Consider the following 22,345-nt stretch of genomic DNA (forward strand, 5'->3'; position numbering starts at 1 on the left):
TTTTGTTTTACTTCCCACTTAGAAGCGGTGCATTGCCCATTAAAACAACGAGCTTGAAAAATTCATCTGTCAGAGGACAGATTTTTTGGAATACATCTTTGAGAAAGACAAGAACGAGTGAATCTTTCTGGATGAGGCAAAGACAGTTTATTAAGAGATGCAGACGGTGGACTACCCTGAGGAATGTGACGTGACGTAAGTGATGTTGAAGTTCACGTCACAGAGTTTTGTGGGAAGAGGTATAAACACAATTATGGGGTTTTGAGGATGAATCGGGGGAGCATGTGAGAGTCGAAGGGGCTCTGAGGCATAACCTGCCACTGCCTGTTGGCGTTCTGCGCGCAGAGCGAAGCTTACTGATACGAGCATATTCTTGCATTCTTGATTCACTCATTGATTCAGCGCCAGACGTTTGGCTGGTTGCTCACAGGACAAGGGCCGATATTTATGATATCCAGTGGTGAGCCCTCTCAGCGATACCTGTGGGAGGTGGTGAAGCCCGGAGCACTGGGAGGGAGTCTCAGCAAAGCCTGAGCTGATCTTACAGGGGGACTAGAACAATTTGACATTTATTTGCCTGTGCGTGTCTCAGTTAATGAGAACACCTGTGCAAGTGGCAGGCTCATAGGAAGCACTCAGGATATATTAACAATTATGATCATCATGAACTCATACTCTACCCCCTCCCTTATCCCCTATATGCATGCAGTCCTAGAATTTTGGATCTGGGAGGGATTGAGAGATGATCAAGTCCGATCTCCTTGTTTTCAGTAGCAAGGTGAGGAGACTGGCACTTCTGCTGCCTGCCAGAGCACTTCTGCAGTGGTTCTCAAACTTGAGTGTGCATCAGAAACACCTGGAGAACTTGATAAAACAGATTGCTGGATTATTCCCTCTGGGTGGGGCCGAGAATTTGCATTTCGCGAGGTCAAGGCCATGCTAATGCTGCTGGGAACTCTACAATTACCCTCTGCAGCAGGTTATCATTCACCCCTGCGGAGCGTGCTTGCCAAGGATTAATAACACATCAGGTGGTTGGTAACTTTACAATGGACATTGATGAACTGGGTCTTGGAGCCAACTCGCTGCAGTGAAGAAGGGCTACCCAGAGGAAAGCACCAAAAGTTTTCTGTCGGCTGGGTGGGCAGTGAACATTTGAGGAAGGCTGTGATTGAGGAGGCAGCCATTTACCTGCCTGAGACCTCCCATATCCCTCTATTGGCAACACAGCAAAAGGCAAAGCACTCAGCATTACCCAAAGTGACTCAGAAGTGATTAATACTCCGAGTTCCTGAAGCGGAAAAGGTGGGCATGTGAGATGCAATTAAGATGATAAACAACCTCAAGGAGCAGTGCTTAGCAGCAAGCTGGGGACGCCACGCTCATGACGAGGAGAGCTAGTGGCTGGCTGTCCTTGCTCTGCAGACTGCTTATGAGATATAGAGATGGGGTCCACGATTTTGCCTGGCTCATCAGGATAGAGAAGAAAGGTAATAGGAAAGGCTTTTCTTTTTCAAGATGTGGGTGTTTCTTTGTCTCCCTAGCCGCGAGGCTGGAAACTCCAACAGTTACCAATAATAATGGTGATGAGGATTTCAGTGGGTGGTGGGTGGAAAAAGCAGTCGTGATTTGGTTTACATTCAGACTCTGTCTAGCTTGGCTAGTCATTGATAGAAGGAAATAAATGACCCACAGGAGGTATTCAGTATGATTCATAAGTCTTGTGTGAAATTCTAAGGCAGTACAGGTTACATATACAGGGCTGGCCCTGTCGTGTGGGAGAGAATCCCTTCTCGTGCCACTTTGCCTCCCCTTTCTGTGCCCCTTCGGCTCTGTGGACCCTCTGCCCTCTCTCCAGGGACGGCTAGAAGCTCCTGTGCATCATAAAAACTCTCATTCTTTCAGCAAACTGTTGTATAAAAGAATGACCAAATGGTGATTTAATGCATCTACTTAGGTCAGTATCTTCACTCCAATAACTAACCCTGTGATGGTGGAAGGGAAGCAGAGAGGTGAGAGCAGTGCCAGACATGGATATCTGACTGCCCACTCAACACTTCAGCTTGGTGTCTACCACACACCCCACTTTACTTGGCTAAATCTAAGCTCTACTTCTGCCAGGTGCCCTATCCCAAATGCTCCTCTCCTAGACTTCTCCATTGCAATCCATTGGCAAGTCCTTTTAGATCTACCTTTAAAATATATTCTAATTCAACCAACTCTCATCGCTCACCTCCATGCTCCCACCTCCATCCAGGCCAGTAACATCCCTTGTTCAAATATGCCAGCCTTCTATGGGACTCCCTACTTCTACTCTCTCTCCCTCCAGGCAGTTGTGCATAGAACACCTGGAGCAATCTTTTAAAGAAAGAAAATCAGATTTTGTTGCTTCCTCTGATCTCATCTCTGATGCTTTTCCCTAATAACTGGCCTAAAGTCCAGCATTCTTACCACACCTATGGGGCCCTCCCTGATCTGGCGCCTGCCCAGCTCTCCAACTCTACCTTCTTCTCCCTCTCACCTGCTCTCCCTGCTCTGGCCACGTTGTCTCTTCCTGCTCTTTGAACACCCCAATCTCATTTTCATCCCAGAGGCTTTGTGCTTGTATTCTCCTGTGACTGGAATTCTTCCCCAAAACTTCCTACAGCCTATTCCCTCATTTCCTTCGTGTCTCGGCCAGATGGGACTCCACAGAGAGGACTTCCCTGACACCCCACTTGCCACCACACCCCTGAACTCTCTACCTTTTGCCCTCCTTTTTTGCCTTTCTGGAATTGTGTACACTGGCTTGCCAGTGTATTTTTTGTCTGTCTCCCCACTAGAACGTGAGCACTTCGAGGGGAGCGCCTTTGTCTTGTTCATAGTTGAACCCCACAACAAGAATCCTGCCTGGCACATAGTAGGTATGTAGAAGAATTTGTTGGAGGAGTGAGTGCTAGTTATTAAGCACCTGGTGGTTCAGTTCTCGTGGCTGTATATGCGTTATCTCATTTGTGCAAGCCACAGTCTGTGGGCTGCCACCATGGGAACCACTATCCATGTGAAGAAGTGAAGCCATGTAACTTTTCCCGGATGACACCGCTGTGAAATGGTGCACCTGGGACGTGACTTTCAGTCCTTCTGGGGCCCCCTGGCGGATTAATGATGTTGTAGGGCAAAGGAGCTCCCGAGCACATCTCTAATAATGGTGTTTATAGTAACAAGAGCACTCACCAACTGCCTTCGCTGTCAAGCGCGCTTTGTTTTCTTCTTTAATCTTTCTCACCACCCTTCGAAGATATTTATTATTATATTCATTTTGTAAAAAAGGGAAAACAAGAGGCACAGATCAATTTAGGAACTTTCCCAAGGTCATTTGGCCAGTGAATGGTGGAAGCCGGATTTGAAGCCACCCGGGTGGACTCCAGAACCCTCACGCGTCACCCTGCTCCTCCCTTCCTGAGGTCACCCTCCTGTGGGAACACGCTGTCCTCCCGGCCACAGGTCCGTGCACACCTTTTCCTGCTCATTCCCCTGTCCTTCCCTGCATGAGAGCTGTGACTTTGTCTGTCTATTCTTTCCAGTATCTGAAGGATCTACTCAGTTGGGAACTGAGTAGAAAGTGATGTTGAATAAAGGAAGGGAGCAGTGAAATTTAAATAGGGAAATTTTCCATCATCAAATTGTTTGAAATTTCCATTTGAGCCAGTAAGTCTTTAACAAGTGGTGTTACCACGAATGCCTGATGTTAAAAAGTTATCCAGTAAGTTTTTGAATATAGAAGCAACAAACAGATGCTTACATTTATAAGAAAGAGATTTTCCACCATCAAGAACTCTGTCACTTGGTTGTTTCTAGTACATTTTACAAGCTGGAAAGGGCAGAGCATTAATGAGGGCCAATGGAGCAGACACAGAGCTGGAACAAACTGAGGACAGTGCTATAAATGTGCATACAGAAAGCATGTACAAATGTGTGTGTATCTAAACGTCCATGCACAGGGTGTGTGTGTGTGTGTGTGTGTGTGTGTGTGTGTGAGAGAGAGAGATCATTCAGGGTCTAGTCAGGAAACAGAATCCACATGAGTAACTTTAATAACAAGAATTTACTATAAGGAATTGGTGAAACAGCTGTTGAAGGACAGAAAAAGCAGAAAGGGAACACAGACATACCACCCACAGAGCTCTCACAGAGATAGTCGCTGCAAAAATCAGCTGGAACCTCCAGGGCAGGGAGAATGAAGGGTGGAGGGATCTTAGGTTTTATAGAACCTAGAAGCTTGGATGGAGGCCCCCGTGGGTGACGGATCTCTGAGGAGAAGGCCATGTCTGACTGGGGTAGGTACTCCAAAAGCTTGGAGGAGGAGCCCCTAGAGTTAGGACTCAGGCCCTGGGGAGAGGGGCCGCCTGGTAGGTACAGGTACCTCTGAGGTGGGTAAGAGCTCCATGAGCTGGGTCCCGGGAGACTAAAAAGAAACTAGCAACTGGAACCATGGCAGAATGAAGGGCTATTCCTGGGGCGGTGCAGACAGGGAGTGCAGCAGCTCCCTTCCTCCAATGACCTTCTGGTTTTCGTCCAGTGCCTCTGACATGTGGAGCCTAATAGGGAGGCAGCTGGACCAGGACAAAAGGAGTTTGCCAAGTTCTGGCACTAGCATCACTGAGCACATTGTAGAAGGGAGTCTAGAGCTCACAGACAACACTTAACAAATATACAAAGGCCCTTTACCATGGCGATTACCCTTTCATACACTTTGCAGAAGAGTTAACATTTATTGGGACCTAGATTGTGCACCAGGATGATTATCACTAATCTAACCTGAAGTTTCTACTTCAAAGAACACCTTTGCCTACTCCATTCCTCATGCAGGTTTGTCTATCTATACTCTCAACAGAACGACAGTGTTTATTCAGTTAAATAACAATAAAATAGCTAATATTTGTTGATTACTCTGTTCTAGGTACATAATATTTATAAATATTATCCTCATTATAACCCTTTCAAATGGGTAATATTTTAATCTCCAATTTATGGATGAGAAACTGAGGCACATAGGAATTAAGCAATTGACCTGATTTTATAAGTTTATATGTAGCTAAGTTCTGTGACCTGTGCTCTTATCTTTTCTACTTTGTTATATCTAATCATTTATTGACTAAATCTCTAGACTGGTAGTCAGCTGACTTAAGGCACTAGAATAGAGTTGTGGTTAGAACAAATATTTTAGAACCAGAGGAGGCTGGTTTTAAGATTGAGCTACTGTTCTTGCTGGATAAGTGGGATGGACCAATGAATTAACCTTACGAAGACTTAGTTTTCTCCTCTTGAACAAAAAAATAAAGATAGTATTTGCCACTGAGGTTAATTTTAAGGGTTAAATGAGATAATTCATGTAAATCCCTTAGTATCATTTTTTACACACATGTGTTAGTAAGAGATAGGTATTTAAAAAGTTGTCCTCATTATTTTCTAATGTAAAATTGGGAAATCTTTGTACTTCAGTTATAGTACCTGAGAAAGGTCATGTTTGGTGATCCACTTCTAAGCTAAACTGCTGATTTTTGGACCATTGGGCAGTTCCAGCCTCACATGCCTCCACGACCTTGGAGGAGTGAGGCTGAAGCCACCTGTGGAGGTAAGAGAGCAGCAATGTGGGCAGCAGCAGCTGAAGGGCAGGCATTTGTGGCAGGTCAGATGTGCAAGGTATACAGTGGCAAGACCTGGTCAAGACAGCAAATGGCTCCACCGTTCTTTGCTTGACACCTGGGAAGAAGTTTCACTGAATTCCCCTCCCCTCTTCCTGCCTGTGGTAGCTGAATGTTGATGTCTAAATTCCCAGAACTTGTGAATTTATTACCTTACAGCTAAAAGGGGCTTGTAGGTGTGATTGGGTTAAGGGTCGTAACATGAAGAGATTATTATTCTGGTTATCTGGGTGGGCCTAGTATAACCATAAGTTTTCTTATAAGAGGAGGCAGGACATTAGAGGAGGAAAAGGCAATGTGGTGATGGGACCAGAGACTGGAATGATGGGGTCACCAGGCAAAGAATGTGGCTCTTGGTAGATGGAAGAGGCAAAAGAATGAATTCTACCCCCGGAGACTTCAGAAAGAGCCAGGCCTGTCAACACTTTGACTTTAGCTCCATAAGACTTGTTTTGGACTTCTGACCTCGGGAACTGTAGGAGAATAAATTGGTGTTGCTTTAAGCCACAGGTTTGTGGTAATTCATCATAGCAGCAACAAGGAATGCATACACTCCTCATCTGTCTTAGTCACCCTTTCTTCTTTACTACTTTGTCTGTACTTTGTTCATAACTGTATTATTGCACATATCACATTCTATTGTGTTTATTTGCTTGCCTGTCTATCTCCCCTACAGAATAGACAGTCAAACTCTTTGAGGCAAAGGGCTTCAAGACCTCCGAGCCTATCAGAGGACTTAGTACATAACAGGCTACTGGATTAACATGTGGATGGACAGCTTGCCTGTTACTCTCCCAAGCTTTCTTAGTCTGTGATTATCTTATAGGACCTTCCTAGATTACGCTCCTTAGTTTAAAAGCTTTAAAGATGGTGTCAAGAATGAAAAAACTATACCCATGAACTTACACTCATGGAAACCACAACATCCTTGAGACCTTTGATATTTTACTGGCTATGATCAACTTAAAGTTCAGAGCAATAATCTTTCACTGATGGATGAAGACTATAGAGAAGGGTAGAAATGAGAGAAAATGTGCAGAGCTATTTAGAAGAGGAGTGTTAAACCAAATATAATTGAAACAAGAAGTGATCAGAATATGCCGCACCTGTTATTTTAAGAAAAATAAATTCATGAGATTCAGATTTCAGCATGACAGAAAAAAAAGAGATGTTTTTCATATTCTCCACAAGATGTTCAGCAAGATGAATCTGTCAAGAAATGGGGGCAGAGGTCACATGGGAGCCAACAGAAAGTCATGGATGGAATTCATTCTGTCACACAGCAGCATCTCAATTAAAATATTACTGGGGACTGTCGTTTAGACTCTTGTCTTCTGAGAACCTTTTATATAGAACATTGACAGGGCTAATTTATTCAATGGGAGAACCTCTGAAATCTTCCCATTAGGTTTGCAGTCTGAGATAATTGATGTGTGAAATGGTCTATTGCCTCTATTTTGACAGGAGCTGTCTCAGATGTATGGAAACTTGATAGTAAACAAAGCAGTGAGTCCCTTGGGATGTCCAGGGTTTGTGTTTTTCTATTGAATGGTGCCACATCTGGGGTTCTGCCTACGCCACACTGGGGTCACAAGGGCCTGAGACTGGACACAGCCGCCAGGTGAAGTCTCAGTAATAGGCAGTGGGCTGGTGGGAGTAGCGTGGTTTCGGGGAGAGTGGCATAGACAAACCATGCTCAGAAGTGAATGATGGGTACAGTGTGGGCTCATAAATAAGCTCTCGTGGGGCATGGGGTGTGGGGAGAGGAGGAAAGCCAGATTTATTTGTAATGGTTGCAGATTTCCATGGTATACATATTCCTGCCATGGCTGATTTCAGTTGACTAACAAAATTTCTGAAAATTTAATGACTGTCCCTTGCTAGTCAGTACAAACAAGCTCCAGCATACCATTGGGTAGATGTGTGTTGGTAAAGGCAGGATCAAGGTAATGTATGACAGACAGAATTCCAAATTGAGAAATTACAGGGATAGACTGCAGGCATATCCCTACCTGCAGCCTGAGCTTGTTTAGGAAAGTTTGCATCTGGGAAACTGACCCACAATTTTCCAATGACCTTTTGCAGTGACCTTCATGTGCTGTGGTTGTTGCCAGTTTCTTTGCATCTGGCAGGCAAATGGACATATGACTAGAGTCTCCAGAACTGGGAAAAACCAGGAAAGGATATGTTGAGACTGGATAATAATAGTGGTGACCTTGTTTTGTTGGTCTACTATGTGCTAGTCAAGTAAGGTTGAGCCTATTACAGCAAAGCCCTGAACCCCACAGGTTGGGACTTAGGGAGCTGGATAGGACCATAAAGAGGAGGGGGCTGGCAAGAATGAGGCAGAGGGCCAGAAGCACAGCTGGAAAGAGGGGGGCAGGGCAGAGTTCTGGCCAGAAAGGAACTGGGGTATGGGAGGGAGCTTCGGGTATGGGAGTTCAGGGAGCCTGATGGGTCATAGAGTGGTCCCCTGAGTGGAGGTTACACAGTGACCACCACGTGGGGCTTTGATCAGCCAACCCTCTTTCCCAATTTACAGAGGCTGTTCTAAGGGAATTGTTATTGAATCGAAAGAATGATCAGAGTAATGGAAATCATCATCAGCTCCAGCGTCCTTGAGGAACTGAGCTGGTAATTTAATAACTCCATTAGCCTTGGGGACTCCCTGCAGCTGATCAGATGGAGCCGCCCTGTGCACGTGGAATTTCCTGGGGCTGTGCGTGGCTCCGTGCAGAGTAGGGACAGAATGTGCTGTCCGGGCTGATAGCCAGGTCCCAACCCTGTGCCTTGGTGGTAGGGGGTGGGCTCGGAGGTATTGCGAAGCTGCTGTGAATCCCTATGTGTATGTCTGTGTTCTCAATCAGTGGCTACTCAAGGTACAACTATTATCCTGTGGACATTTTATTGACATTTGGAAAAAAATTATATTTAAAAAAGAGGAGAACCAGAACTGAAAGGCAACCACTGAAATGATCAAATAGTTTAAAAGCAAATTGTTTTCATTCATTGATAATGGGAAATTGAAAATCTCTTCCCAAAACAATGGTGTATGTATATGTATGTATATGTATGTATGTGTATGCTCATATGTATATATGTATGTGTGTTTATATGTTTTATATGCATGTATGCTCATATGTATGTATATATGTGTGTTTTATATGCTTGTAAGTCCTTGTGTGAAAGGGAAAAAAGGGAAGAAGATGGGGTGAGAGAGGAGAAGAGAAGTGAAACAGGAGGAGAATGCTGGAAAGACAGTAGGGAAAGAACAAGAGACAGCAAATGTGGGCTGAGACCAGAGAAGAAACAGAGAATTCAGTGCAAGTTCCGAGGAACTGTCAATTTGCCCCAAGTTTCTTGTGTTTCCAACACATTAGGGACATTCAGGAATCCATATCAGGTCTTGATGTCCAGCAACCAGAAGGGAGTGGAGAAGGGTCTGGGATTGAAGTCTTACTAGGGCTAAAGGGACGTTTGCAAGCTCCTGAACGCCTGGCATGCTTCAATTACTCTCTGCTGGAAAGATACGGGCTTAGCTCAGTAGCAGGCAATCTCGCGGCAGAAAGGAGAGAATGGGGCACTTTTTGCACCACTCAGCCCCATGCCCTCTGGGCTATCACCCTACAGAGAGTGCCAGGCCTGCTCCCCAGAGGAGCTGAGGATTAGGATGCTCAGAGGACCCAATGCAAAGCTCAAACAATTGTGCTCTTCCAAACAGCTCTTCATTGTCACATCACATTTAAGTTGTACCCAAACATTCTATTTACTCTTATTGTGAGGTGTGATTGCAATGCATGTAAAATGGCAGATAAACTTTAATAATAATAAATATATATACATATTATTTATTTATGGTTAGTATTTTAAAGATATCTTAAAATCTATTTTTAAATTCATTAAGTGAAAAAGGGTGTATTAAAACCCTGTATTTACATGAATGAGAACAAATGAAAGATTAGAAGAGAAATAATATTTCAATTTTACATGAAAACTGAATATCCTAATTCTGAGGAAAATTTTACAACAAATCAAGACATCCAGCATAGAACTAATCATCTCTTTTAAATCACAGGGAAATATACCAAATGCCTACAAAGAAATATAGCTTTAAAATAGCCTGCTTCAGAATGCAATCATCTTAAGTATTGTCTTGCAGATTGATTAGCAGAAAAGAACTTGGTGGTGAGTCTGTTCTCTGTCTGAACTGGACAATCATCACTATTTTATTTTTTTTTGTTTTTCTTTCCCTTAAATTTATAAGCTTTGAAATACCAGATTTTGAATAAGAGTTTTCAAATCGTTAGCATAGAGTTCTAATAACTTTATTATAACTTGTTATTGGTTACAAAAGTAATTCACATTCATGACAAAACAATTGTAAAACATAAAAAAGGAAAAATAAACACTCCCTTAAAAGAATGAAAAGTAAAATCCTGCCTAATCTCAGTATCCAGAGTTAATTACTATGCAAAATGTGGGTGCACTACCTTCTAGCCTTCTTTGCATTATTATTATTATTACAAACAAAATCAGGGTCATAACATACATTGAGTTTTTTGTATTAGTTTTTCCTTAGTTAATTTTTAGCATTTTCCCACATCGTAAAATACTTTTTAGAAACATAACTTTAAAAAAAAAATTTATTGGCGAATATTGGGGAACAGTGTGTTTCTCTAGGGCCCATCAGCTCCAAGTCGTTGTCCTTCATTCTAGTTGTGGAGGGCACAGCTCAGCTCCAAGTCCAGTGGCCGTTTTCAATCTTTAGTTGCAGGGGGTGCAGCCCACCATCCCATGCGGAAATTGAACCAGCAACCTTGTTGAGAGCTCGCGCTCCAACCAACTGAGCCATTTGGTAGCCCCTCTGGAGCTCAGAAGCAGCTTGTTGTCTTCAATCTGTTTGTGGAGGGCGCAGCTCACTGGCCCATGTGGGAATTGAACCGACAACCCTGTTGTTCAGAGCTGACGCTCTAACCGAGTCATCGAGCAGCCTCAGACACATAATTTTTAATGACAATATCACAAAATACTTAGACTTTCCCCAATTTTTGAACATCTTTTACTATTCTACAATCTTGAAAATATTATGATGAATATACTTGTACAAAGATCTTTGAGTGAATCTTGGTGATTTTCTTAGGGTACATTTCTAGAAGAACTGCTGGGTCAAATGGTATGAAGAGATTGAGGTCTCCTGATGTAGTGAATGTCACTCAGGTCTTTTTAACATATGGACACACGTGAAGTCACAGATTCACGGATTCACAGTCCTCAGTCTGTGAGGACTGAGCTCAGAGGCAGTCTGTGAGGACTGAGCTCCTCAGTCTGTGAGTCTGCTTTAAGAGTTAAATGGCTTAAACAACATATTCAACCCTACTGACCATCTAACGTGAAGGACTGATAAAGGTCAACACCTCTTACTTAGCAGTGTTTGCAACTCCATTGAGCGAGCAAGTCTGTCCTGAACTTCTCCAGCAGTGAGTCCTCCCAGGTCATCCAGAAACTCACTTGTTGCTCCTCTGACCTGAGCCCCTGCACCTTTTCAAGAAGTGGCCAGAATTCATAAGCCAGGAGGAGGTTGGCTCAGTATGCAGAGTCTGTAAACTGGGATGTGATTTATCTTTTACCAAATCTCATAGTTCTGAAGACTTGCATTGACATGCATTTTCAAAATATAAAGGGCAATAAACTCAACATTCAAAAAAAAAAAAAAAGAAAGAAGCTTTTACTATCCTGAAGGCCCCTCTTACTCAAGTAGCCACAGTTACTTGAGCCCCCTCTATAGTTTCCCTTTCCTCTCTAGCATAATGGGGAGTTTTTAGAGGGTGCCTCACCTTGGTTGGTGATCCTTCAGACACGTGGGCACACTCACTGCCTTGGGGGTGCTGCTGAGTTCTCTCCATGGATGTTGGCAGCTGGTGCCCACCTTCCTTCTCTCTATACTTACAGAGGGCCCACTTATAGAGATTCTTGAGTGGTGGGATCCTTTATACTAAGGATCTCTGGTCTCAAATGTAGCTTTTTTTCTCCTTGGAATATCCCAGGTGGCTGGTTCTGGATAGTTCAAAGTACTAGTGTATTTGTCAATGTGATTGGAATTGCTACCTTCTCCATTTGGAAAACCCGTCCCTGACAAGTCTGTCTGACTTTTTCTTCTTGGAAGATTTCCTCGCAAGGACACTGTATTTCCTCTTAAAAGTTAACTTCATTGGGCCGGCCCGGTGGCGCAGGCGGTTAGAGCTCCGTGCTCCTAACTCCGAGGGCTGCGGGTTCGATTCCCACATGGGCCAGTGGGCTCTCAACAAAAATAAATAAATAAATAAATAAATAAATAAGCCAATAGTCTCTTAAAAAAAAAATTAAAAAAAAAAAAAGTTAACTTCATTTACCTCACATAAGTTTACCAAACATGTCTAAACTTCAGATGAGGACATAGTTCTGAGTAGCTTCAAAGGTAGCTTCTACCCTCCCAAACAAGCCAATGAAATTATATAAATATCAGGGGAGAAAGGTGTTGCCAGAGATATGCCAATCTCTGATCCAGCCAGCAATGATTTTCTCTATAATATGTTTGACTAAATTGTCTTAAGAAAGGATCTGTCTATTTACATTTCCAACAGAAGTGCCCACTTCTCTAAGCCACCAACAATATTAGATACTATCATCAAAAAAAAAAGATTTTGTCAATGTAGGCAAAAAATAGTATCTGGTTATTTTTATTTTTTTTATTATTATTATTTTATATTTTTCTCCTTTATTACATTTTGTTTAAACAAAACAAAAACACACAAAGCACTAACATACTTTGGGTTATAAAACAATCAAACTTCATTTTAGAATTAGAAGACAGACATAGTTTATGAATCAGAAATTTCTAAATATTATTTTTTCTCCCTTTTCTTTATAACTTTTATATAACTCCCTTTATAACTTTTCATTATACCATCTTCTCCAAAAACAAAGAACCCCACAAAAATCTACCTACTGTTTTAAAAGTTAACAATTCAAATTATAACTTTATAATCTATCTACTATTTTAAAAGTTAACAATTCAAATTATAACTTTATATTCTTTATAACTTTTATATAACTCCCTTTATAACTTTTCATTATACCATCTTCTGCAAAAACAAAGAACCCCACAAAAATCTATCTACTATTTTAAAAGTTAACAATTCAAATTATAACAACTACATTTAATAAGAATAGTGCCAGGAACTGTCCAAGGTCACACAGATAGGAAGCCAGGATTCAAACTTGGCCAGCCTGGATCCAAAGCTTTTTTTTTTTTTTTTTTTTTTTAGTATCAGTTTACAAACTATAATAATTTCCATCTTTTTTAACTTTCTCTTCATTCCATACATCCTATCCTTCCAACTATTATTTTTCTCTTTCTGCTACTTAAAAGAATTCTATTTTCTTCTCATTCTCCTGTTATATCACATGCCTGTTTTTTAATTGCTTAGGCCTGACATATTAGTCACCCTTCTCTCACTCCAAAAACAAATCCACTAGAAAGTCCTCTTGGTCCCACTTTTAAATTATAAGCACAATAGGACCATGTCGCATGACTCCCACTGCCACCACTTAGTCCAAGCTACCATCATCTATTATTCGATCACATCAATCACTTTAACTTAGCATTTTTGCATTGTTTATTTCAATATCCACAAGTCTTGTTCCCTTACTTCTCTCAAATCTCTCCTCAAATTATCACCTTATCAGTTAGAAATTCCTTGTCTAGTCTAAATAAATAGTGACATCCCTATTCTTGCTTTATATTTTCTAATAGCACTGATATAATGTTTTCTATATATACTTTATTATTCTTTTATACTATGGTTACCTATCATCCCCTCCATAGAGTGTAGTCTCCATAAAAGTAGGGAATTGGTCTCTTTGTTCACTGTTGTTCTCCCAGAGCAGTGATATGTACATATTAGATGAACAATAAATATTTGTTGAATAAATAAATAAAAATGGTTTTTCAATATACATTTCCCTACTTTGGGTTCTTAAAATTTCAGATAATTCCATCAAAGAAATATGTACTACTTAATAATTTATCAAATTGTAAACCAGTCAGATATTTATAGTTTTGGAAATATCAACCCCCTAAATGTAAAATCACATTTACAGTTTCAAGATCTTCATATTTTTGCAGCGACATTCACAATATCCTTTTTTTTCTTCTCTTTTAACTGGAGTTGAATTGGGATTCCACCACATTTATCGCCACCCATTTGGATTCTTAGTTTAACCTGGGTTTGCTTTTGGATGCTAGATGGCTTATCTACATCAAATGGACTGGAGGGCTTCTGAACAGAATAATTTATAAAAGGCATATTGGTCAGCTGAAGATAAAATGGTCTATAAACTTGGCTCTCATCTTCCACCTTTACAAAAGGCTTTTTGAGTCTACCTGTTCTTGCTTTCTGTGTGCCAATTCCTACTCTTTTCCCCACATCTCTTACAGAAGTGCTTGATTTCTTGAGTAAATACAAATCTTTTTTCTTTTGTTCAATATAGCATCTAATGTCATCAATATGAAGAATTTTTACTCCCCACGATAAGGCATTTGATAATACACTACTTGAAGGAATAAAATCATGGTCCTTGATAGCTTTTTCAACTAATAATTTTCCTCTGCTCAAACACACTCAATCTGGAGACTTAAATGAACTTCCATCATGGCTGGGATGAGGAGAAGTGGTTTCTGTGTGATATGTAGATTCTGGACTTGGTACAGGAGAGATTCGGCCAAAGGTTTGTGCAAATTTAGCTTCCTTTTTATTGGAAATAAGATAGCTAATATCTTTGCTGAGAAATTCTTCAACACGCCCTCCCAGATCCTTAATGTCCTTTTGCAGTTTTTCAGATATGGTGACAGAAAGTAAGTCAATGTAAAATACTTTCCCCCAGAGTGGCTTATATTTGGATTTTTCTGGTTTGTTATCAGTTTTCAGAGATTTCAAAGATGGTCTGTTTTTTTCAATTTTGACTTGGATTCCACCCTGGAAATATCCTTTGCTGTGTGGATCCTCATGGCTCTGGAGTTCATGGCAGCCGCCCGGCACCTACATGCTGGGTCCGGAGAGGATGTCGCGCCTGGCGGCCGAGAGAACACAACTCCCGTATCTGGTTATTTTTATTGGCATTTAGTCAGTTATTAGTAAATTTGAATGCTTCCTAAAATGTTTATTGTCTATTTGGTTTTCTTCATTTGGCAATTATTTGTTCCTTTCTTTTGCTTAGTTTTTAAAGTCTTGAAATTGGTATCCTTTTCTCATTAACTTTTATGTTTTAAGGATATTAATTAACCACCTGTTCATCAGGTGGGATAATTAACCAAGAGAAAATCTAAGGGATTTATAATCTCGTAAATAAGAGTCAAATGGGGCAGCTCTGAAATTGGTTAATTCAGGGGCTTCATGGCATATCAGGGACCCAGGTCCTTTCTGCCTTTCCACTCTACCATCCGTGACATAATGCCTCAATCTCAGCCTCATGCCTTCCTGAGCTGTAGATGGTGGCTCATAACTCCAGATAGCACCTTGTCATCACAACAACATCCAGAGGCAGAAGGAGGTTCTTCTCTTCCATGAGTCTCTTTTCAAGTTTGAGGAAAATCTTTCCTAGAAGCCCTCAAAAGCAAACTTCCCTTCACAGCTTATTGGCCAGAACTGTGTCACTTGCCCATGATGACACCAGCCATAGGCAGAAATAACCACTGTGATTGCTTAGTTCAATCACCACGTGACCCTAAATCTCATGGGGGAAAAATGGATATCTAAACAAAATGGGGGCTCTCTTCACAAGGAAGAATGGGGGAATGACTTTTGGATTTGCTCCTAACAGTATCTATCACACCATGACTTTCATACACAAAATTCTAGTTTTAAAACAAAAAAGTAGCATGTCTGCAAACTTTCTCAGAGCAGAGACCATGATGTCAGGGAAATCTCTTCATTGCTAATATGCAATACTTAGTAGAGGTATCTGCACTTTATTGGAGGTCAGAGATTGATTTCTCAACTGCAATAGAGTGATCCCCCCACATAGCTAAGATTCCCCCAGCTTAATAGTTAGAGACACTAAAATCAAGGAGTCTGAAAATACTTCCCTTTCTCCTAACAACTTCAGCATATGGAATATAGTTAATAATGTTGTAACAACTATGCATAGTGCCTGGTGGGTAACTAGACTAATCAGGGGGATCACTTCTTAAATTATATAAATGTCTAACCACTATTCTGTATACCTGAAACTAATATAAAATAATATTGAATGTCACTTGTAACTGAAAAAAATAATTAAAAAATTGCCAACTCAGAAAAAAAAATGGAATTAAGATTATTTGTTTCAGTTGAGTGAATTATCAGCATATTTGTAGGCTGATGTGTTGGCTGTGTGTGGTTAAGTGAAAAGTTTTTCCAGCTTCGTCCTGGATTAAATAAAAAGGAAATGAACAGATTAAAGACTGAAAAAGAATTCTTCAACGATTTCATTTCCTGGAGGAGAGACTGAAGTATACATCTAGTACTCATTAAGACCAATCCAGACATCCATAATGTTCCCCTACTCACCTGGCAGGTGTATGTATTTCCTATGGCTGCTGAAACAAGTGACCATAAATTTCCTGGCTAAAGATAACACAAATTTATCATCTTACAGTTCTGGAGGTTAGAAGTCCATTTGAAATAGGTCTCACGGGAATAAGATCAAGGTGTCCACAGGTCTCATCCTTCTGGAGGCTCTAGGGCAGAATCCATTTCTTTGCCTTTTCCAGCTGCTAGAGGCTGCTGGCATTCCTCAGCTCAGGGTTCCCTTCATCTGTCTACAAAATCAGCAATGGCAGGTTGAATCCCTCTCGCAGTGTATCACTCTGACATTCTCTTCTGTCTGTCTCCCTCTTCTCCTTTGAAGAACACTCGTATTGTGATGACACTGGGCCCACCCAGATAATCCAAGATAATCTCCCCATCTCAAAGTCACCTGATTAGCAATCTCTTGTTTTCCTTTTAATTGTTTTTATTACTCAGAAAAGCTTCATTTTTTTTAGTTAGCTTTTTGACTCTGTGCTTGTGCCTTCAACAACTTTCACAGTGATTTTCTGCTTCTCGATAAGGAAAGCACACTTGATCCTGTCACGGACAACATTTAGCGCACATGGATCCACTGTAGGCCTGGCTGACACTTTTTTTCATTTTGTACAAGCTCATTAGAATTTTAGGTCTCACAGCACGAACTCCACGAAGTCGGCTTGGGCACACCCCACATGCAGATTTTGGTGCTTTCCCAACCTTCGTGGTATAAAAGTAAACCATTCTGTTACCAGGGGGTCAGGACAGCCTTGTTTTGTTAGAGGCTGTATTGCAGGGCAGCGTCCGATGGTATGTCAAACGCTGGACCATTCTGAATGCCTGTAGACACCATCCCGGAAGAACTAATTAGCAATCTTAATCCCATCTGCAACCTTAATTGCCCTTTGCCATATAACCTAACATATTCATAGGTTCAGTGGATTAGGATGTTATAACATGTTGGGGGAAGTCATGTTCTAAACACCGCAGGTAGGAAAAAAATTACTTTTTCCTCCTCTATAATCTTGATGTTCTGTTACGGAGGTATTTGTAGTTCTTGCAGCATAGAAGTTAAGGTACAAGAAGTTAAGGCTACAGAAGTCAAGTCCTACTTTGGTTTTCTAGAGGTCATTTCATTCATCCCTTTCTGAGCCTGTAAGGGCTGTGCCTCCGGCTTTTTACTGAAGACATTACATTTGGAATCAGATCAAGGAGCAGAGAAGTAGCTTTCCTTCCAGGCTCTCTAAGCCTCTCTGCTTCTAAGCATCAATATTTCTACCCAGTCATCCATTATTGACTCTCCACCGCACAGTCCTCCTGTTTAGAGGTCGTACTGTCTGAGTGTATTCATTCCTCTTTCACACAGCCTCTTTGTCAGAATAAATCCATCTTGGAGTAGAGTGTGCTTCCTTCCTCTTAGCATCCTTCCTCCCTTTCCATGAGTCTGTGGAAACCACATCCTCGCATGCAGTTGGCTTAACTCTTGGCTCTCACAGGTCATGTAAGCTGTCCTTCATATTAGAAATTGTCTTAGGTTATTTCAACAGGTAAGAAATGATATCCTTTCACCCTGTCTCCCTACTCTTCTTCCTATTCTCGTTGGTTACACAACATGCTTTCTCATCATTCCATGATTCAAACGAATCATGACAGGAACACACAATCCTCATGTGAGGGGCACCATAGCAGCAAAGAGCTTTGGCAGGAAGTGAAAATGGAAGGAAAATGTGCACACAGTCTGCCTGCTTGCCATGCACAAACTTTGCATGTGGCCTCTGTAGATTATTGGTGGTCTGGAAACACTAAAGATGTAAGTTATTTCCCTATTTTTGACTGGTTCAGTGTTAGCATTTGAGTCCCAGTAAGCTAAAAATGTCCCAGTAGAAAGCTCAATGAACTCTGACCTTATAACTCAGTCTAAAACTTCTGGATCTTTAAGTGATCTGTATTTAAGCTGTAGATCTGTTTGAGACTGAAAGGATTCCAGGAAGTCCTATAGCCCTCAGGCCATGTCTGAAACATGACTCAGTATCAAACCGAAAAGAATAAACATGTTTGAATCATGCGGACTTAATTTTCTTTACAAACCAGTGTGGGATCCTAGCAGCATGATGTATTTGGGGTTTTATAGCCCAGGGATGAGGGGTGGGCATCTGATCATCTTTACATGCATTTGCATAATAAGTCACTGACTTTTGAAGATGCCATGCTCAGCTGCTTGGGATCTATATATTTTTTGAACAACTGAATACAACAAAGGGTTTTTCAGTAAACATCTCTGTTTCTTAAAATAAACTAAACAAGTCCTGATTTCCAAGAAACCCCAGGCCTCTAGGGCTCTTTTCCAGCTAAAGAGTAAAGAAGGCACCTGAGCTTCTTTCCAACACAGACAAGCAGCCTGAACAAGGAAAGAACCAGCTAGAACAGCGCAGGGCCTGGTGCCTTTCTTTCCCTCCCTCCCTTTGTCATGCACAAACATGATGGTACAGCTTTGCGCTGTCAGTCAAAGCTGTTACCAGGCATTGTTTTCATATCATTTATGCGCCTCTCTTTCTATCATGTCATTCCTTAGAGCGCTGTAATTACCGGCGGTGTACATCCGGGCTGTCAACAGGGTCTTCTGAGTGAAATATAGCTAAGTAAATTTCTGTAATGAGGAAGGACCAAAATCAAGGGTGGGGCTATCCCTATCTCTTCCAAGGTTCTGGTCTGCCTCACTCTCACCAGATTTCTTGCGTATTCACTGCAATGCGAATAAGGCTTTGTTCCAACCAAGCTGAGGCTCCCTTTCTTTCTTTTTCAATTTATTTTATTTTGTGTTTTTAAAGATTTTTACTAAAATATAGCTAACATGCAACATTATATTAGTTTCAGGGGTACACCACAGTTATTCAACATTTACATACCTAAAGAAGTGATCACCATGATAAGTCCAGCAACCATCTGACACTGTACCACACAATCACAATATTACTGACTGTATTCCCTATGCTGTATGTTACATCCCATGACTTATTTGTTTTATGGAAATGTGAACCTCTTATTCACCTTCACCTCCCCACCTTTTTAAAATTTTCAATTACAGTAGACATTTAGTATTATTTTATATTAATTTCAGGTGTACAGCATAGTGGTTAGACATTTGCATAATTTAAGAAATGATCCCCCCGACTAGTCTAGTACCCACCTGGCACTGTACACAGTTATTACCATGTTGTTGACTATATTCCTTATGCTTCAGTTTACATCCCCGTGAGTATTTTGTAACTATCAGTTTGTATTTCTTACTACCTTCACCTTTTACACCCTACTACCTCCAAACCCCACCCACCTATCACCCCAACAAAGCTAGTACCCATCTAACAACATACATAGTTATTACAGTATTAACTGAATTCCTTATAAAATACCCTACATCCCCATGACTACTGTGTAACAACCAATTTGTACTGCTTAATCTCTTCACCTTTTTTCATCCTGACTGCAACCCCTCCCATCTATCACCCCAACAAATCTAGTACCAATATGACACCATACAAGGTTATTACAATGTTATCGACCATATTCCTTTTGTTATACGCTATATCCCCATAATTACTGTGTAACAACCAATTTGTACTTCTTAATCTCTTCCCTTTTTTTCATTCATCCTCAAGCCCCCTCCCATAGGCAACCATCAAAATGTTCTCTGTATTTATGAGTTTGTTTCTTTGTTTATTTTCTTTAAATTCCACATATAAGTGAAATCTCACTGCATCTGCCTTTCTCTGTCTGACACTCCACTCAGCACAGTTCCCTCCAGGTCCATCCATGCTGCTGCAGATGGCAGGAACCCATTTCCTTCCCTGGCCAAGCAATATTTCATTGTATATACACGTCTGTACCACCTCCTCTTTATCCATTCTTCCAACAACACACACCCAGGCTGCCCCCACATCTTGGCCATTGTAAACAGTGCTGCAATGAGCAAATGGATGCGCACTTCTCCCCAAAGAAGCATTTCGCTTTCTTCAGATAAACACCAGAAGTGGGATACCTGGGTTCTTCTTTGTCTCTTGTTGTAGCCTTTGTTTTAGATTCTATTTTGTCTCGTGTAAGTATTGCTACCACAGCATTTTTTTCGTTTTTTTTTTAAATTTCCATTTTTATGAAATATCTTTTTCCATCTCTTTACTTTTTGTCTGTGTGTGTCTCTCAATCTGAAGTGAGTCGCTTGTAGGCAGCATATGTAAGGGTCTTGTTTTCTTATCTGTTTAGTCCTCCTATGTCTTTTGACTGGAACATTTAATCCATTTACATAGCAAGCAATTGTTGATAGATATATATCTATTGCCATTTTATTATTCATAATTTTGATCCTTTTCTTTCCATCTTAAAGAAGTCCTTCTGACATTCTTTATAATACTGGGTTTGTGGTGATGAACTCCTTTAGCTTTTTCTTGCCTGGAAGCTCTTTATCTGTCCTTTGATTCTCAATGATAGCTTTGCTGGTAAGAGTAATCTTTGTTGTAGGTGCTTGCTTTACATCACATTGAATATTTTGTGCCAATCCCTTCTGGCCTGAAAAGTTTCTGTTGAAAAACCAGTTGACAGCTTTATGGGAGCTTCCTTATAAGTTACTAGTTGCCTTTCTCTTGCTGCTTTTAGGATTCTCGCTTTGTCTTTAATCTTTGCCAATCTAATTATAATGTGTGTTGGTGTGGGCCTGTTTGGAATCATCTTGTTTGAGACTCTCTGTGCTTCCTGGACTTGTATGTCTATTTTCTTCACCAGGTTAGGAAAGTTTTCAGTCATTATGTTTTCAAATAGGTTTTTAATCCCTTGTTTTCTCTCCTCTCCTTCTGGTACCCCTATGATGCAAATATTTGATGTTGTTCCTCTAATCTCTTACATTTTTTTTTGGGATTCTTTTTTCTTTTTGCTGTTCCAATTAGGTGTTTTCTGCTACTTCATCTTCCAAATCATTGATTCAATCCCGTGCTTCATCTAGTCTGCTGTTGATTCCTTCTAGTGCATCCTTCATTTTAGTTATTGTATTCTTCCCTTCTGACTGTTTCTTTTTTATGGTTTCTATGTCCTTTTTTATGCCTGCAATCTCTATGTTAAAGTTCTCACTAAGTTCCTTGTGTATCCTTATAACCATTGTTTTGAACTCTGTATTTGCTAGGTTGCTTGCCTCCATTTTGTTTAGTTCTTTTTCTGGAGTTTTCTCCTGTTCTTCCATTTGGGATGTATTTCTTTGTTTCCTCATTGTGGCTGCCTCCCTGTGTTTGTTTCTTTGTATTATGTAGATCAGCTATGTCCCCGAGTCTTGGCTGGGTGGCTTTATGTAGTAGGTGCCCTTTCGGGCCCAGGGACAAGTCCACCTAGTCACCTGCACCAGGTGCTCCAGGAGTGTCCCTTGTGTGGGTTGTGTGTGCCCTCCTTTTATAGTTGAGCCTTGGCTCTTATTGGTACATCAGTGGGTGGGATTAACAGTGAGACTGATTGGCTATGGGATTTGGCCATGTCCACAGCTTGTAGGCCTCTGTGCTGGGGGCTTACCCCGCTGAGTGGGATTCACCCCAGTGGGCTCTGGTGCCTGTTGAGACTGCCCTTTGGGGGTGCCGCTTGTGGGGTAATTGGGTGGTGCTGTGCTGTGGACTGAAGCCAACCTCCAAGTATGTTGGTTCTTCTGGGAACTCATGGCATGGACTTCAGTGCAGACCCGGGTCACCCACTGCCTGTGGCAAGCCAGGGACTACCTGGTGAGAGCTACAAAGTCATCCACAATTGTTGGCTGCCTGTGCGATCCCTGGAGGTGAGTGGAAGAGGCCACGCTGCAAACTGTAGTTGTCTGCCATCAATATTGAGCCTGGAGTAGCTCTGCAAATGCCAGGACACCCTGAGGCCTGCTGCCACCTGCTAGATTTTTCAAGGTTCAGCCACTGATAAAGCCTTGTGCAGTATGCAAGTTGGGTGAGCCAGGGCCTCAGGAAGTCACTACAGTGGAAAGAGTTGTGGTCACCAGGTTCATGTCAATTTTGATTTGGTGCCAGTGCTAAGCCTAAAGCTACTCAGCAAAGGTCTTAGAGCACA

General features: G+C 41.3%; 2 pseudogenes across 2 annotated transcripts; both read right to left on the bottom strand.

Moving 5' to 3' along the window:
- Positions 1-13,791: 13,791 nt before the first annotated feature.
- LOC308501479 (protein DBF4 homolog A-like) lies at positions 13,792-14,745 on the bottom strand (annotated as a pseudogene). Its single transcript has one exon. The product of its transcript is annotated as a protein DBF4 homolog A-like (transcript).
- Positions 14,746-16,742: 1,997 nt separating this feature from the next.
- On the bottom strand, positions 16,743-17,101 carry LOC308501480 (large ribosomal subunit protein eL34-like; annotated as a pseudogene). The gene has a single exon. The product of its transcript is annotated as a large ribosomal subunit protein eL34-like (transcript).
- Positions 17,102-22,345: the final 5,244 nt, after the last annotated feature.

The sequence above is a fragment of the Rhinolophus hipposideros genome (assembly GCF_964194185.1).
Source record: "Rhinolophus hipposideros genome assembly, chromosome: 8".
Classification (NCBI taxonomy): domain Eukaryota; kingdom Metazoa; phylum Chordata; class Mammalia; order Chiroptera; family Rhinolophidae; genus Rhinolophus; species Rhinolophus hipposideros.